The following is a 20,641-nucleotide window of genomic DNA, read 5'->3' as shown; positions in this document are numbered from 1 at the left end:
ATGACCGCAATAGTTGTTCCAAGATGTAATTAAAAGCAATATTAGAAAATACATGGCCTTGACTGTGAAATAGATCCTATGCTGGCATACGTCCGTCACTGTCTCGATGTCATTGTCTCGGCACCGATGAATAGGAGATGATAGCAATTGATTTGCCATCGCCATTCGTTGATTGTACGTACGCGCATTTAACTGACAGTAATGTGAGTTATCAATTTTAATCGCATTCACCTGTGGAATTACACAAACTCTAAACTTAGTTAGCGTTATAACAAGAAATAATGTACAACTGTCCTGTAAGCTAATACATTATGTTAGACTATGGATTTTGATTAGATTATGGAATAACATTTATTGTTCTCATTATAAATTATACTATACTATTTTATACTATACTATTTTTCTTAATATATCCAAGTTTGCAAAATGCAACAGTTAGTTTATTATTCTGACAAAAATAATAGAGGTTGGCATTTTTGTCCAGTGAAAGATTACTTTTTCATTGATTCATAAACTGATTGTAAAAATTCACATGACAGCATTTCATAACAGTTAACTCAAATTTCTGAGAAAAGTAATTATTTGATACTTTTACGGACATTACGTCAAATTGCTCCAAAGTTACAATCCCAGTTTTTTTTTTTTTTTTTTTTTCTAGTTTGTATGTTCATTAGAAAACCTCTCACTGACCAATATTAGCATTAACGGCTTTGCATTTTGTGCAATTCGTGAGAAACCTTATCCAACAGCATCATGAAATCGAATTTAGGTTAAAGTAGCCTTGAGTTATTACAACAGTGGGAATTATGGTTCGATAATTTAGACACCACGACCTTCAGTGCAATATTCCACGATTCATGGCCTCACCAAATGATTATATCATTTTTCACGGTGATCACAATAGTCAGTTGGAGGTGTTCTTCATACAGCAGTGCAAATTTAGTTTTGTGGTGTACTGTTCTTATCCAACCATTTGATTTTAAGGTAGAAGCCTAAAAAATGGTCATAAATCGCATGGCACTGTTCATTGTTTTATAATGTAAAATCATCGCACTAATGATCAATGGAACAATAAAATAGCATTCATGTGTATGTGTGTTACAGTGACGTATTTTGAGATACTTGTCCTAATATTTTTCAAAAATCGCTATTTTTAGAACAATTCCATATAACACAATGTTAAAGAAAACATTTTTTACGACGCTTTTTAAAACGCAGTTTTTTAATCAACAAGTACCCCATCTTAACAATACACATTTTTAGCCTGTGTCCCGAGGCTACGGTTTGAGATATGGCACAATATCTAGGCCATAGGAGTCTGTGATAAAAGCGTTATAACAATGACAATAGGGCCACTATCCACTAAAATAAACTCATCATTTTCTCGAAAAATTGGGCTAGTGACCCCAGCTTGTTTTAAGTCAATATCCTTATGTTGCCTAGGAGTATAATTTATTGCAAAATAAATAAATTCTGTGTATTTGCATTTAAGAAGTAGGCTTCTACCTTAAAAAACAAATTGTCATGTTTCAAAGGTGGCGGTATTCACTCAGCATTGCGTTAATCTATATCATGACATCACGAATGGTCTTTGTTCGAGTTCCATTTCGACAACTCGTGTGGATTGCCGCATGCAACGTACTACAGGTATAAAGTATGTTCCTTTCATCGCTGTAATCACTACTGTGACTATGGGTAATAAGAGTGTTCTACTGACTGCTGCATAGAAGATGCATTCTCGGACTAAAAACATCGACATTCCAGTGCATCCAGAAACATTTTCATTTCAGTAAAATGAAAATCCACCCGACCGCCATCACAAATCCTCAACGTGACACCGGGGTGATTCACATCATCCTGCCCAGTAGAACGATTCAGCGTCACTGTGTGTTTTTTCAATATAAGACGCTGTCGTCATGAGAACGCGGATGTGTTGCACTGATCGTGACAATTAAAGATAAAATGCAAATACAGTTGAATTGGAATCACTGGCAGGTAGAAAACCATCATCCATCATACACTACCCTCGATGCATCGGGATAGTTTAAAGAAAAAAAATTCCAGCAAAGGGGTGACATATGTACACGGCGGTCAATTCACGCCCGTCCCTTTCTTGTGAAATATAGATATATAATCGCAAAGAACAGCCGCAAAGTTATAATGTCGAACTGTATTTTTTGTCTCTTCGAAGATTTTTTTTCGAGCTACTCGCCTAGTAATTGACGCTACTTTGTCCCACTACTTGGCTATAAAAGGTGTCTGAAGTTGTTTTTTATCAAAGTTGAATGAGCCCTAATGCGGTGCTCGAAAATAAAAAAAAAAGATTGGCATTTTCGTCACTTTGTTCAGTTCTTTTTTAGAGCCAGTCTATTTGATGTGATTTTTCAAAAGAGCGGCAAAATAAAGATATTTCTTTTATGTGGTAGTGACAATATTGCTAAGATAAATGGTGTTATTCATGTTACGGCTGTTCTGCACGAGAAGTGCGGGAACACACTAGAATGCATCAAGTTGCCGCCGGGACACGTTGAAAACACGGCACAGGTATGCAACAAAATATAAGCGTTGAGAAAAAAAAATATTTTTTTTTATATTACATGAGTGATAAATTGGAATTCAAGAAAAAAATAACGATCCCTTGTGACCGGATAACGCACAATAGCAAATATTCCGCGTTTTACACTATATTTTATTACTATTCATTCCGTATTCAAATACGGAGATCAGAAACGTCTGTGTAATTCTCGCCATCGCCGCCGCTACCGTGGTGTGTGTAACCTGACAGCTGGTCGGTGCCCGAGAATGTGAAGGATTTTTATCGAAATAAAAATTCATTGCTCTTTCACTACCTGTGTAATATCAATAATTTTCAAGTATTAGAAGTCGCCGAAATGTACACATGCAACGATGGAATTGACATTTGTTGCAAAAAGTGCGTTTTCTCGTCATTGAATGAACGTAGGTGTATTATTATTTTTTGTTTGATGTTCACGTCATATTAGCCCCAAAAATCGTCATTTTAGAGCTGAAGTGCGATAATTACTTGAATTATTAACGACGAGAGATTAACATTGACTATCCATTAAGACTTCAAAGAGGCATTCTAATGCTTTAAGTAAACACGTCAAGCGACGAGAATGCAGTATCGATCCTCCTACTGTTAGCTCTCCACTACTACAACGACTACTTTGAAAGTAAAATGCCAGGGACTAATATTTACCTTCGTAAACTAACCACTTACTAACATTTCCATGTCTTCTTGTGAGAGGGTCGCGAAAAGGGGAGATAAAGTCGGTCTTGAGATAATCTACTATTCTGTGATGATTCGCAGACTGTGAAGGGATGTATACAGGGATCAAAATTATGGATTCAATTTCATTTTTTAAATATTCGAATTGCGTTCGATAACACTTAAAATTATGCGTATATTTTTATTTTCTAAGAAATGCTGACGACTTTAGGGGTTTCTTGTACGTACAGTGTGTGTTATTTCAAGGAAGCCCTTTTCTCATTTATACTGCGTCCCGTGATGCCGTCCGTCTGTTTACGGTCCGTTAAATGGATTTTAGTGATATATTTATTCTATTTATCGTAAAATCACGTAATCAAAAAAAAACGTTTGACATGCAGAAATGAGGTATTCATTTTAATGGGGTGGCAACACACTTTTTAAAAACAATTTCTGTTTTTGTTTTTCTATTTTTTTCCTGTTTCTTCGTTTTTGAAGGGTGTGGGTGAAACGTTAGAAGTGTAACATCGTATGAATTGACTTAGTGGTTGAGAGTGCAATTATCAATTAAAGACCTTTGTTAGAATCAATATGAAACCCTAAACCAACGATTGTTTTTTACTTCTAAGAACCCTTTTTTTCAGGGTTTCAATTTCCTTCATTTGAAATCCATGGAGAGTTTGTATTTTAAAGAAAATATGAAAGAACACATGGAGCGGGTTTAACCAACAACCCCAGAGAATTTTACTTGCGCCGAACAGCTGTCTAGAATCGAGTGGGAAAGATATTTTCCACGATGTACATATCATGATGTCAATTTCCTAATCAACGAGGAGCACGTGGATGTTGATTCGTCCTCTCTGAGCGTGTGTATTGTGTGTAGTAGACACAGACGCCGACCGCCTTGAAGGGCGTTACTTGGTTAAGTTTGCATGATACAGGTAGCACTCGAAGAATAAACGTAGTAAGTATACGTTAATGGTGCTGTATTGGCAATAGCGACTAGATCGCTCAATTAAGGTGAAATGCGACACGACCAATCCGGTACTCCGTATTCTTCTCCCGACAAATGGTTAACAAACATCACACAATCGGTCTTAGTGCCCGGACATTTAGCGGGACAATGAAACCACAAAACACTCTCTCTCGTATTAGTGAGCTATGTTTGTGCTGTCAATTGTGCCGAATACCCTTACTTAGTAAACACACTTGAAATTAAATAAATACGCATACCAAGAGAGAGAGAGAGAGAGAGGGGGGGAGAAAAAGAGAAAGAGAGACTCGAAAACTGAGGAGGCTTTCTTCGAAGTTCCTTCTGCTGAGAAGGGGGGGTCAAATACTCAACTTGATTTTCTGGAGGAAATATCCAAATTTTCACTTTTTTACATTTGTTATTCTATGTAGAGCTAGTGGACTAGAGAAACCGTTATTTCTACACATTTAACGGTTCTGTTGACATTTTTAGCGTGGACATGTGTCAAACGCATTTTTTGAAACATTGGTGTCTTTTCAGTTCCATGACTGAAGTAGGATTGTTTCTCAAAATATGCAAATACGAAAATACAAGGTGGTAGTAACAGATACGCGCCTGGAAGGAGTCCAAATTGACATTTTCCTCCAGAGATAATAATCTATATTCATTCGGATTGTTGCTGGAAACATTATCTCGGAGAAACATGCGGACAATCCACCGAGGCGATCTTGGGGTCACTGGTAATGCTTGCGATAAATATGCAAAAGGTCTATCCCTCTATTTGGTCCGACCAACGGACGTTATCAGCTCCAGCGATCTTTAGCGATACGATCAAACGTTACACCTGGAGCTCGTCGGCTGTACTTGAATATGACATGGATTTGTGTAACTCATCCGTCTGGTTGTCGATTTCAGGATCATAGTGGTTTACTTCTCAAGTACTCCAAGAAAACGGAAAGGAAATGGAGACGCGTGCGTGCCAAGAAGAATAAGTCGTGAACCAGTGAGGTGAAATGCCTTATCTCCAGCCATCTGGAAAATACTTTCATTTTTCTTGAAGTGAATCAAAATGACCTTTTTTAGTTCACTGAAGGTCGACTCTTGCATGAGTATATGTTGAGCGTCGCGCGCCGCCAAGGGTCGCTCGACTATCCGATATTCTAACTGCAATGTGGTTCATATCGCTGAGAAAGTTACATGCGGAATTAATCTAGTAAAGTATATTCTTTGACTGATTGGGTATTGGGAATATCGGCGATAGCACAGGAAGACTCAAGAACTCGCGCATATTCTAAACAGACATCCCATTGATAAATATATGAATGTGAAAACGAATAAATTATGATTATAATAATTTCATTTAATCGTGAAATATAACTGGTTTACAATAAAATCAACAACAAAAAAATATATGTACAGATTTAGTATTACTATTATATTGTAATTAAAAAAAAAACTTTCGAAAGTTCATACAAACCTTGGATGGATATGTATTTTCATAATTTTGCATTCCGACTAACGACTGACAACAGATCCATTGTTATATATACCGTGAGTTAAAATGTATGTGCGCTAAATTTACGAATGGTGCTTACACGTGGACACGCCAAGGCATTCTTTATACTTTTCAAACTGATGCGGGAATGATGTAACAGTATTCTAACTAAGTTACAGTTGAATTCCCATTTTGTAATATATGAAGACAACAGCCCACTGATTTTTGTGATTACCGTGCGAAAATGGTAAAATAAGTTGGTATAATCACAAATCCTAAAATACTAGAGCAGTGAAGCTATCCTGCGTTGAATCAAAGATACTAGTGTCTTTGATTAAATCCTGTTGTGCAGTCCAATCATAAACATAATGTTCATTGCTGTTATCAAACAAGGACATTTGCACTTATTTTAGACAGCGATTTCTAAATTCAATTTTGAGATTCTGTTGGAAAATAGTTCTCATGAAATCCTAAGTCTTAATGATGCTTACAGATGTCAGTGAGATGTTTTCTGCAGCTCTTATGAATTGGGGATACAATAATCAACAACTATGTATCCAGGTTTTCGGTTTTCTAATTCCGACACATAGATCGTTGCATTGCGAATACAACCTTTAATAAGACCTTCATCATTTCACTAAATCACCACAAACAAATGTCATGTTCTTATGGCAGATGAAGTAAAACAAAATACAGAAAGATTTTGTATCCCGTAAATTGCCGTAAAACTGACAAACTGGTATTCATTTTTAAACCCCCGACAAATAAACAAATACGGTCTGTTGTCTGTAACTTCAAATTTGTTTTCCATTCACACATGCGTCTACTTCTTCTTCATTCTCTGGTTCAAGAGAGAACGGATTATAACTCTCCAAAAACTGTCAAGATGTCAATAAAAAGCTCAAACATGCCATCACAGATTTCAATCGTTTAGAAAATAATCGCAAACAAATCTGTCCTCACTACTAATTTCTCGCCTGTTCCGTACATATGTTAGTGTTTGTGTTGCGATACAAGATTGTCAGTGAATAATCGACACACCCATGTTGGTGTTGACAGAAGGCCATACATTCCAATGTCATGTAACGTATTGTAACAATTGTTAGGAAATCCACTTTCAGACATTTTCAAAATATTTGTTCGATACCTTTAATACAGCTCCTAACTGCATAGAAAACAAACACGCCTTGGCAGTCTTTCACCCTCGCACAATACACCAGGTACCCTTCGACAAGATACAGAATTAGGTTCAAAAATGAAATTTTTTCAAATCTTTCATAATTGTATCCAATAATTTAGATCTATACTATCTCCAGTGATAGACACTAATATTTTGAAGAAGTCGGTTCTAGAAGAACATTGAGGAAAATCTTCGTTAGGATTCTGGATTCTTTCCAATCATCGAAACTTTATCATAACGCCCCATACTTCCTCCAATAAGGTTATAAATTTTCAAAGTGACGTCAGAAACCCAAACATATTGATATTTTTAATAGTTCAAATGAAATCCATCTTAAAGGTGTAGTAGTTGTATTAGCTTCAGACCACGTTAGATTAAAGTAAATTTCAGAAAAATTATAATTTGATATCACTGACGCGCGTTGATCGATTTCTACCGTTTACCGTCTTGAGACAGACCGTCGCCACTTTCAATTACATATAAGAGTAGTCCTCGATTTACACGTTATCACACTTACCTTTCCTTCCACAATACCATAGAATTTGAAAATAGTCAACACAGAATGGAAGTTACGCGTATTTTTTTTCCACTTAGCCAATGGGCTTCGGCGTTAAGTACTATACTAAATATACTTTCAGAATTTAAAGTGTTAGTTCGTTTTGATGAACTAATTGCTTGATTTATAAAAACACCGGTTAAACAAAAAAAATACAATAACGTCCTTAACTTGCGCCTGGTCATTAAAAGGCAGTAATCTCATAATCTTGCCTTCACACCAGCAATACTTACAAGTAAAAAAAAATAAGTAAATATGGCGGCCACTGAATAATGACATATTGGCCCTGACTTAAAGATAGGATTTTGGATGACCATAAACTTCCTTTTTTGCGAACAATCGAGTAATAATATCTAACAATTCTGGGCCATATAACATATCATAATAGTATACATAAATAAACTCGTTGAAACACAGAGCTAATCTCGTTTAAGTTCTGTGTTTGAACCAATTAGAATAATTGGTAATTCCAGTTTAACAACGTGAACAGGTCAATTTAACAACCTAAACTGACTTAAATTTGACACACATTGTCAGTCCGCCTACTTTATAATAAGATAAACTTTAATATAGTTGACTGTGACGCTCACATTTACTTAGGACGTCAATGCACTTACATCACCTTGTACGAATGGTTGCCGGGGTTGCCTCTGCCATTTTTAAGCCTCTTTACGCCGGTGTAACGTACTCTCATCTATTTTTTACGCTGGCGTCACTATTACGTAACAGTTACGTCAGTGCTGATATATAGGGGTTCAAACTCCGCCGTCGTCGTAAGGGGACACCGTATCCGTCAGTCTCCTAAGCAACCCATCTTGACCCGCCGAATTTCCCATTTCAAGCTTCAAGTTGTCGATTTCTTCCTGTTGGACAAGCCCATTTTAGAAGATCCCAGTTATTTTCTCAATCATCGGAAACATATAATTTTTTCTTATACATTTCCAATGAATTTACATTTAGTAGAATTTTGAAATTTTCTTTGAAATTTGGTTTTATAATTTATTTTGCGCGGTTTGTTTTGTCATTTGCCTGTTACGACACTCGAATTAATTATAGAAGCAATATGGATACAACACATGTAATTTGTAATATTGTTGTTCGATAGTTCATACTGTAGACCAAATAGAATTAATATTTATCAGTAGTAATCTTTGGGTGAAAAATCAAAACCACTAATACGCATGTGCAGTGATTGTTATTGTACGTACCAAAACAACATATGCGCATGCGTATTAGAGAATTCCATTGTTTCTACGAAAGAACACTCAGAAGTGTTCTACAAGAACAAAGTTCTCAGTTCATAATCCAAATTACCTACCAATATACAATATCAAACAACAACAACAACAACAACAACAACAACAACACTGAAAATGATATGTACTCGTCCATATTGCATCTTTAATAATATGATATTAAAATATCTTTATTTAGATCAATATTGGAATCATTTTTACTACGTTTTTGTATATTCAATATTAAGTGCTATTTATAATCACAACAACCGAGGACGGAATGGGATTAAGACAATGGTTGCTAAGATTGGAACCACACACAATCTCTCCGCGTCCAATTTCAATCAAATTTCAATCAAAATGTCAAACTTGAGATTGGAGCGCGAAATACAAAAATAAAACTATGCGAACATCCAAAATCATTTGGCAACTTCTCCTCATTGATGTAAAACCATCTGTGACGTAAAGTTGATTAGGAAATTCGACTATTTTATCGTGGTCAGTGGTAAATATACTTTGTTCATCGATGGGGTTCGTGAAATAAGGAAATCTCATCACATAAATGTGATTGCAACTTATCATCACAAAACAAGTATTAGAATGACGTTTATATTACGTCATCTGCAGTAGATTTGTTGGGATATCCCCCATTTTTCCTGTGAAACTGTCATGGTTAATAAAAGTTTCTTATATTTTTGTTAATAGTGACACTTTATCACTTTGTGCCATTTCCAGTATTGTTTATGCATTTATCTATATTTTATTAATTCTGTAGTTGTTCGTAAAGGTTACTAAATGATTAATTAACTACCTTGAGGTCAAAGGTCATTAAAGCCTTCTCAAAATGAGCAAGGATACATGCTATAGTATTTGTATTACCGGGTGCGAGCAGATACCGAGCTGTCATAAATATGTTGTTTTTTTACAATTTCCAGTTATGAAAACAGACCATATTAAAATCTATAAACTTCTGCTATAGTTTCAACATTTTAAGCATTTGGATTTGTTTTAGCTTAATTCTAAGTTTCAGTTTAAGCGGAATATGCAAGTCTGACCATTAAGCAATTTAAACCACAGGTACAGCACTGTTTTTACCCTGTAACATCGGCAAGCAGTTTTTCCACATGTCTACAGATATACCTAATGATAACGCTGTTTTAGTACTACATACATACCAGCCAAGCATGTCAACTCCACTGCATTGCTGAGCTGTGGCTTAGGCAGCGGGGACAACTGATCGAAGATTGTGAACAGACAGAGAGAAGGAGTCATTGCTTTTTAGCTGAGATTGGTGACCCGAGAAGAACTTCAATGCGTTGAACATTGGTCCAAGGTATATGTGTTTTTTCTACTTGAACAATACCACATTGCCGATTTTTTCGTAACTGATAATGTATGCGAGGAAATTCGACCTATGGCAGAGACGGGTTGAACTAGAGTGAAACTCAAATAACTGATTAACAAAATTAAACCAACAATGTGTTTTTGAATAGCTCAATTACACTAGTCCAGTTTTTGATCCAACATTATCATCGTAAAGCACGTAATCAGCGCAAGCTGTAAAACACAACATGATAAAAAAATAATAAGCTATGATGAAATAATGAAAAAAATAATAAATATTTCATTTGGTAGATTCAACTGAATAATTATAAATTAATTATTTAATTAACATATCGAAAGATTGGTTGCAAAAAAGCAATAAAAATAAATGTAAAATAAGAAAAAAATAATGGAAATGAAGTTGTGAGAAAAACTTCAATTAACCCTCCCCGTGTTGTCAAATGGTTAGTCCTGGGTGAGTGCCGCCGCGCTGATTTGAAACTATTATGAAATCCGAGATGAATCAGCGATGGTACTTATTCCATGAGAGCCTCACATGTGGTGTTTATTTGATCGTCCTGGGGATCCCGCGTAAAACATGACATTGAGTCACTTTAAGTATTTGCACTACACAAGTACCCCCCCCACACACACACACACACACGCACACACAAACAAGCACAAAAAACTTTCCCCATGCGTTAAGTATTGTCAGAACCCATTAAATTGTCTTCTAAGTTCACTACTACCGAATTTGCGAATAATTGTATTATTTGTGTTTTTATTTTATCAATACATGACATTTTATATTAGAAGTTGCCCGATCTACCATTTGTGGATTTCTAGAGACTACGTCTGCAGCTTCAACATAGATCTTAGATGAAAATGACCACTAAGATCTCGTTGAACGCGAAAGTTCCCCGAGACTACTATCCCTCAAATATGTTTTTCACCCCCACCCCCCGTCATCGCGTCTACCGCTCACCGTTGTAACCATGATATTAGAACACTATTCGAGTGGTATAAACAAATCTCGCGGGTCTCTCACACTCAACGAGATCTCGGCGACCATTTGTATCCATGGTATATTGCACCAAACGATTTTTTTTCTAAATATCGCGGTATTTCAAAAAATAGCAACCGAGCAAACTTTTTTATTCATGATTTTTATTACATTTTAATAAAATCACCTAACATGCTCGAGCTGCTTCTATGGTTATACTCTACGAACGAACACAAATATACTGAAACCTTCGACAGGGTAACTAACCCTTATTAGTAGTGTACATGCGTACAACATGTTTGTCGTGATCGCTGTGATTGAAAGAGAAATGAAATAAATCATATATATTAATAAGAAATTGCAATCATTATAAAGACATATATTATAGTGTTTTCCTTTTCGCCTATTTTTTTTACTTTCCAATATTATTTCAACTATTTCACATCAAGCACAAGCCACAAGGCGGCATATTGGATCTAGTCGTAAAACAAAATATTAAATTATTATCTTTGTGCCAACTGTAGATCAAATCGAATCATGCATCGTGGAAAAATCAGTAACAGACTTGCGGAGATACATATATACGCCTCCGTTTTCGAATTTTCGAAATGAAACTGGCAGTCCGACCGCCATTTTTTAACGAACGAACTCATTAATAATACTGTCCCAATAAATATGAAATAGAATATATAAGTTCTGAATAAGAACGTGATTTGTGTGTGTGTGTTATTGTAAAAAGTGTGCATCATTTCACAAATTACGATAATTTATTTATGTGGGAAAGGGAGGGGTGAAAGCTGCCTTCCACGCTGAACAAGTACTGAGTTGTGATATCTACTAACGTGAAATGAACAATATTGAGGACGATATTCACTTCAATACGTTAGTGTATGGAGCTCCTACCATGTAACACGATAATGATTGATTCTAGAGAAATCGACTTCACCTTTTAAAATGATAAAAAATCGTGAAATCAACATGTTGGATATTTGTAGTCGTGTCAATCAAATGAAACTGAACGCGTTTGTTATACGTGAAATCCAAACGAATTACATTTCACCTCACTAATAGCACTTCTAAAGTGACGTTGTTGAAACTAACATCATATAGATAATGGGGGTGAAATAAAATCGACGATTCTTTATTTGTTAGTTTCACACACAAAATATTACTTTTTTTCTCGATTGTCCATTACAAAAGGTCAGTCAGCACTCACGTATTCAACTATTCAGGAGAATCATTCACCAGAACAATGGGGCCTTGTCGATTTCCATAATAAAGAATCTTTTCGGCGTTTTAATATGCCCTCTGACTAATCAAAAAACAACAACTGAAACTGAAATGCGCCGAGATTTATGAGTTCCCGCTCGTTAATATATTTGAAATCGATTAGTGGTCTCGCGTTTTGGGCAACTTACATCGTCTATGCTATTTGATTGATCTGAAAATCAACATGAATCGTTAAAGAAGTGAATAATGGAATGAACAATATGTAACAAATTATGAAGTATTAATTTCACGGTCTCGGGGTGAAACCGACACAAAGCGAAGCTGACTAATTTAGTTCCGGTTAGCAGGTATCTGATTCATCAGAGAGGCACACGAGGGTTACCGCCAGAAAACATTAATTTCCTGAGTTGTATGGATCGTATTTGAAGCGAGTAAACATTTTACTTCTACATTTGAATAGAAAGGCGTGTTATTTTTAAACTCTTTGTTCGGTTGAAAAAAAAAATAAAATAAAATTAAAGTAAAGATGATTTTTTTAAGGGATCGTAATCGCTGCCTGGCTCTAAAAGTATATTGGACCGTCATTATCCGGATACCGCCTGTTTAATCGGGGACGTAATAATGGCATAATGATAGCGAGGTTATTTATCAAATTAATTCGTTCGTGTGACCGAGTTTTACTGCCACACAACAATTAAGTGCGACATTTCAAGGATTTTCCTGATAGCTCAGAAATTCTTCGTAAATTTTTCGTTTGTTTAAACTCTCCGAAAATGTCAAAATAGGCATTGGCAGAATAACTTTTCGAAGATGGGCGGAATTGCAATTTGACCGAATGTAGCGCCCACAATATCGGCTGACGAAATATCCGAAAAGTTCGAGGCGAAGCCGAATTAAATATTGACAGCAGTATGTGTAAAAGACGTGAACTGAACAACTGTGACTCGGACACAAACGGAGCCGAGCTCGTTGATCGTCAAGCCTCGCAGGCGATGAATGATAAACGGTAAACAGTACAGTCTTTGTATTGCTACGCTACTCACTGTCGTCCCGCTAAAAATACGCGAAATATGCGCAAAGACAACGGAGCGGTATCCTCGCATGTACCATGGAACTATGGGTTTATAGTTCCATGCATGTACTAACTCTCCAATTCATCGTGACTCGTGGCACGGCAGCAGCAATGCATGCCAACTGGTCACGTGTTCGTGCAATTTTCAAACCTCTTCTCAGAGGCCGTTATTTCCCACATGACATCTAGGCTCCAAACTTCATCAGTGTAATTTATTAAAGGAGGTTTTTCCAATTACGACTATTTTTGATCGCAGTCGGTAAAAGGACGGAGGGTGATTTAATGACCAGCACAAAAAGAATATGACAATCACAGCCAACGAGCTGCGTGACTGTTTGGGTTTTCTCGCCGATGATACGACATGACAGCAGCATGCCTGGGTTGCGCCGCCAGAAACCGGAAACTTAGCGTAAGTGCATCGTTTTAAAGACGGTCGTTAATGTCTCTCGTTTACGTGGAGTTCTACACCTCGGGTAAAAACAAACATGCCGTGTCATACGACTTCAGCTTGATATGGAGAGTAAACAAAGAACTGCATCAAGCCGACATCCACTGATATTGCATCCGGGCATTTTTCCCGTGCAACGTATATCTCCATTTAAACGCGGGAGGGGGAGGGGGTCACGACCTATGCGTATGTCGTAACCAGCAATCGGATATCTCGCCCCGATCACCGAACAGAAGTCGACTTGGGTTCAATCTCGCGCAAATACGACCTTCGTGATAGACAAGAAGGCGCCGTAATATACATATTTCCGTTATACTTGTCTCTCTGGAGATAGAAATTGATCCGCGTCGACTACCGGTACACGAACCAAGTTAAACTACATGTTGCCGAGTTCTGTTCATTTGGTTGGGTTGGTTTAGTTAATAATCTGGCGGTGAATGATCAGCGGTCGCCAGGCTGCTTTGAACTTCGTTCCCGGGAACCGTACTATATGTTTGTAAAACTTGCTCTGAATGGGAACCTTGCCTTGAAAAGGGTTTCATTCAAACTCTAACGCATGAAAGCGGTTAAATTCCACTGTAATGTCGTCGGCTGATCATTACAATAACATTTCATAGACTTTTGAGGTTTATAGATCACGAAATAGGGAGAAGGAGGGTCCACAGCACCGAATACGTTAGGTAAGAACGCGGTATTCAGTCAGTGTCCATTGGTCGTACCTGTTGACAATATTATAAGTTCATTCGTAGCGCAGTTCAAACGTGTGAGGGCAAAGGGAAGTTGTTTTCAGGCGGAGGGAATGATACAACTAGGCGTGAATGTCCAGTTGTACTGCGTTGAATATCACATATTCGTTTAAGCCTGACACTCGTGTGGGGTCCTGTGCCTACGCTTCTCACATAAACAAGATACTTTATACAGAAGATCCTTTCATACAAGATGCTCTCCGTGATTAATTAGAAACGAAAATTCTTCTTGATATGTAATGATTTTGTTAAAAATACAAACGCGACACGAATATGTCGAAACTGTTTACAATTTGTAGTTAAAATTTAGTCGAACACGTCGAACAAACGTTCTTACTATCTCATGACGTCATGATGACATCACTGGCGGTTAGCTTCAACGTACAATGTCCGGGCCTTCATCGTCGTGCCGTAGACGTGTTTACATACCAACCATGGTAGCAGGAACTGCGTTCCTGTGCTCGTTTCCGGAGTTTTCGAGTGGGCAAGCACGGCGGAAATTTAAAATAAAACTGTTTTACAGTCAAAATGCGGAAAGAATCTTGGGTTGCCATGTAAAAATATCACTTACAGTATAAGGAGTCATGTTTGTAACCCGGGTAATTGTCACCATTAGTTACATGCAAGTTGTAAACATCTAGACATTGAAACAGATTATCCGTTTAACAGTCGTCACGGTCGAATAAGAATTATTGCAACATGTATTTTTTTAGGTTTATAAACTGTTTTATGTATTATTATATCCTGAAATTCAAATTTTGTTAAAATCGGTCAACCTGATCGTAATATCTCGTTTAAAGCACCTGTAACGGCGCGGCGCGCGTTCAAATTTCGGGGGAAACGAAACTGTGTTTTAGACGCTTTGTGTAAGTTGCATGGGACCAATATTTCGAACACGATACGGCGCAACGGCTGTGTCGCTTCAACAAATTCTCCTGGTAATGTACTGTCACATCATTGTTATTTTGGTCAAAAGTTATCCGAACACGTCACAGTTGCTATAACCTCGATTTTGACAACGGGAAGATGTGCACCTGATGTAAAAATTACGTATGCAGAACCAACAGAGCATCGCCTAAGTTAACAAAGAGAATAAACTAACCCCTGAAAAAAACGTGATGTCTCCAGGGAAACTATGATCAATCACTTCACTCTCAATTCCGCGCCGTTCGTGGAAAATTGTTGGTAGGTTCCGTAGAAGAGTAGAGTGACATTGTGAAGTTGGCAACAATATTAAAGAGCCAAATAAACTGCACGAAAATCAAATACTTGAACGTGCCTGCCTTTCCTATAATATTGGGTTTCATTATCTGTTGAAGTTCAGAAATATGTTAATATTAATCAAGCGTTAAAACTGCCGATCTTAGGGGCATATTATTAAAATGTAGGTAACTCCAGCATACCGGCATTCGAATAATAAGAAAGTCGCACACTCACTTAATTATTTGACAAAATTTACTGAGTAAATGTGGTATTGTGCGATGAAGGAACATAATACTAGTAGACGATTTATATTTTTTTTACCAAAACACAAAGAGTTTTTAAAAAAAAAAAAAAACGGATGTATATGTTTTGACTCCGAAATTGACGTAAGTGTTCTACCGCAACATATCCGGAAAACGAGGCAAACGAAAAGAACTAACTCCCCTGATAATTAAGACTGGTGTAGTTTTCCCAGTGACATTTACCATCCATATTTTAGGCAATTCCATTCGCTGCGGGTAGCCTTTCAATGAATGGGCTAGATAGAAATTTATTAGGGCCATGGTTTCAACGTTACAAAAGTTAACGACGTCACAGGAACGGTGAAATCGATTCGGGTTTCCGCCTTTATAACTGCCCATTTCGGTTCTCTTCGCGTTCATGCACAAGTAGTCGCTTTCAGAGAGCAACGTGTCCTTTAAACGAAGTTAGCGAGCTATAATTTATTTTGTTTTTAATAAGTGAATAATAAGGGCGGTGACAAATTCGACGGATTTGTTTGCTGTTGATGCATTGAATGGCCGACTCTTTATGCACTTCAGCGTAAAAAACAAATTGAGAAAAGCGCTCTTCGAATATAACTCTCGGCACTTCTACATTCAAACCTACTCCACAGTCGCATCAGTCTAGTTCTTCATGGTGCACTCGACTCACACAGAAAAAAATACGACTCGCTTGTTATTGCTTTATTAAGCCAAGAGAGACAGGCCCTTGTTTTGCTGAGCACCGATCGCAATTTAGCATAATCAGGGCGATTTCCCCCGAAGTTAATTGAAAAATTGTCCTCAATTGTCAGAAATCATGGATAATGATGAAAAAACGGTTAGATGTTTGCGCGAAAGTGTATCGATCGTCAATCTAGTACATCTTTCATTTGTTCGAAGGCACTATTTATGATTAATAAAATCACTTTTTGGTTAATAATGAAACCCAATTTAATAGCGCGGCGGGACGACGTATCCGTGAATGAACACATTTTTTGCACGTGTACGGTGAATAGTTACAGAAACACGGCGAGCTTGCTTGCTAACAATACCGATAACTTTTTAAGTATTAGAGACTAACAAAGTATCAACGCTAGAACATGTTTAATTTTCAGTGGATTATCCCAACCCCGCGCACATCACCCCACCCAGCAGTAATAACTAAAACTTATAAACAAATTTGACATTTTTGTTATATTTCAGCTTCAAAATGTAGTTACATGTTGTTGTCGGTGAAATATTAATTACAATCTAAAGAATATGTTATTTTTGATTTTTTTCTTTTTTTTCAAATCAACTGCCGATCGAACAAGCAATAAATAAATACAAATGGCAATTTGATTACCAGAATTGAATTCACATAATATTTTCACAATTCTCATTTAATGCGCAACTCCGCAGACATCGACCCTTGTTTCTGACGCTCCAGGGTAAACCGAAAACATTTTTATTTGCCTATGCACCGATCTTTTATATAATTTATTGCACATAACGCTGTGTTTGAACAAAACTGAATACCCAATATATCGCCCTACAAGAGTTGAAGAGATTTGCTATAATTATCAGAAAGCTTTAAGCTAACAAAATTATATGTTTTTTGCCATATGGGCCATTTTTTTTTTTTTTTTTTTTTTGCTTTGATTCATGTCTATTAACGCATTATTTGACTATGCCCTCTTTCGGCGTTATTAAGCGGTTTGCGAGTAGCTTTTCATCAAACACTTCTTCGTCATGTATATCGTTTATGTCACTCCTTCAACCGTCAAAGCTGGCATATGTTTTAAGTTTGAATATGAAAAATGCGTTTGTTATTTTTATTTTATTTTAGAGTTGATTCACACGGTTCTCGCGGGGATGGAAAAGTAGGTCGATTTACATCACGGAAACAAGAACTAGCGATCACTTAGTTACGCCGAGATGCTCCGACTTGCATACTCAGGCTACATTCACGGTACTTATATTTTAATTCAGTTCGTTTTTAATTCCAAGTATCTTCACAGCGTCTGAAACAAATCAGACCCCCTCCCTCCCCTCAACGCATACCGTAGATATAGATTTATTTATAAATTGTGGATGTTTTGGATAATTAATCGACAGAATTTGGAAAGTTTCGTCGTCTCGCCTGGAGTTACATTAACACTCCTCGGAACTGTTGAAAAGTTACACATCTGATTTTGGTTGTAAACAGCCAAAGTGACATGGATATGTGTATTAGTTGTTTTCCCTTTGTTTTTTTTCAAGAATAACTTCAACTACATGATTGTTGCGCGAGACATGGTGACATTACAAGTGTTTATGTAAAAACACAATGAGCATTTTTCTGTCTGAAATTGAAACAATTCGTGATGCGCAAGTTATCATTTTATTAAAATTGTTGCCTAGTTATACAAATAATTGCATATCTGGAAGCAATATCATAGAGCCCCAAAGTGAGTGTCCTTATATTGGTTTCATGAATGGCTGAACCAAATTGGTCCGGGTTTACGTCATGTTTTGTGGGACTAAGGTGTGGCGTAGTACGCATGCGCACAGTCCCATCCCTGTGAATCAAACGTCTGGAGTATATTCGGCGGCAACATGAGCAAGGGTAATTACTCATTTCAGCTTAAACGGGACGAGCGTAAAGGAGACAAAAACAAACATATTCATCCCATCTCAGGTTATCTTGTGTATCATATTGCTCTTTTTGAATAGTATGAGTGATCACAAGCCTCACTGAGTCCTACATATTAAGAATCACAATCCGAGAGTTAGTTATAGTTTACTTGTCCTCTTCTATATAGAAGATATGATTTAATTTGAGTCTGTGTATTAATAATATCTCCACATGGTACTAGATTAAATGGCCCACATGACACGACGCGATTTTGCTTTTATTTTGCGTGGAAGATACTATTTAGAAAAATAAAGACCGCTGTTTTTATAGCTGTTTTTATTTCCGTGCATGTGTTTTCGTGTTGTCTTATAATGAAAGTACATATTCACACCGTGAATAAACTGTTGGTGTTAAATTGTTTCCTGCGCGGAACAATCCACATGACGTTGCCGCGGGCACCGATAAATGTCACGTGTCATTTGCCGTTAAATAATTAAAAACAAAATCGCCGTCACGGTCTTGTGCTAAAATTACATTAAATTTAATCAAAGGGTAAAATAATAAGGTTTAAGTATCAGTTCAAATTTCTGAAAAGAAAGGCCAACATTTCAGAGAATTTGAATTATTTGTTTTATATGGATAGTTCATCTATTGATCGCATGTGCATCGCACGAAAAAAGACCCTGTTGACTGATTCAGACTCAATCAGATGGGTTTTTTTCTTTTGATTTTCTAAATAGTGATCGATGTTAGTGTGGCCACTAGACGATAATCGTTTATTATCCATGTTTAAAGCGTCCATCGAAGTGTATTTCCCGCAACATCGATTTCAACGCAACTGTCGTGTTCAAACAAGTCCGATTTACACTAAGAGCACCTCTGCCCCTATCCGACCCGAAAGAAAAAAAAACGCGGAATACGAAAAGGCCTCAGGTTAAGCTGAAGACAACGAAGGTGTGTGCTTTTAACGATGAGTCTTGTCGAACTGTCATTGACAGTATGTTTGTTTTTGCTATAAAAGAAAAGTACAACAAGAAAAGTATTCTTTGCCGCTTTGAGCTGTTTTCGTGAGAGGAGCGATGATCTTAGAGAGCTTTCCCGCACGGGTGATTGATTGTTGATACAAGTGGTGAGCGGCCGTTTTTCTACTTTTAGTAAATCCAGTATCAACACATTGAGGTGCGCTCGTGAGTTGTTTTAAGAGACAGAAATGTAATTAATCAGGCCCTATGTTCCGACGTTGATGACCAATTAGTCCTCTCTTTTCTCTATTCCTTCTCCACATACTCACTCAAAATCAAATCATTTGGTGCGCTCATGCTCTTGGATACACTTTACAGATAACTGAATGATGAGGGTCTGGGCTAGTTCTTTTTTTTTCTTAAAAGGCTCTTTGCTTAAAAGTAGGTATCAAAAGTAGAAAACCGTCTTCACTTAATAGCATTAGCAGTAATTCACAATCATTTCGTCATGTCTCGTTAAACAGGTCCGATCCATTGTATAGGCGGTGCTATTAACAAAACGGAACGATCCCCGTATCCGTTTTTTTTTTCTAAAGATTGTTTTATTTCTTTTGCCGTTTAAGGCTGTGGAGTTTTCATTAAAAGGGATTGGGGCAACATCATTCAAATTATTTACATGAAAGCGGAAGAGATGGGAAAGAACGAGGGCACTGTCTGTCAGATAATTTTATCTGTTATTACTGTAATTAACAATATAGAAAGCTACCCCCCACTGAGATGACAATTTGTTTTGCTCGGGCCTCCCAGTGACACAGGCGAATTTAACCAATACCAGTCACTGAGTAACAACTCCCGCGTGCGACCTATTGTTACAGGGAATTTTTTAATAAATGCTACGGCTTTATGAAGAATTTGTATGTGCATTAAGCATTTCGTTTGAGCGGCCAAAGGTCAGAGAGAGCGCATTAACTGCGATCAGTCGCCGGGTGGTAAAAGCTTTAGCTAATAGCAAAAAAGTAACGTATACGCGAGACAGCGTAATATCGCTAACGGCGTGTTCGCCGATCACTGATGTTTTATATTATGTTCTCATTGTCTTGTTCCCAATAAAGCGGCATAATTCCGTA

The sequence above is a fragment of the Saccoglossus kowalevskii genome, chromosome 2 (genome assembly GCF_978046115.1).
Source record: "Saccoglossus kowalevskii chromosome 2, keSacKowa6.1, whole genome shotgun sequence".
NCBI classification, from domain to species: Eukaryota; Metazoa; Hemichordata; class Enteropneusta; family Harrimaniidae; genus Saccoglossus; species Saccoglossus kowalevskii.
This window is presented reverse-complemented; position numbering follows the sequence as displayed.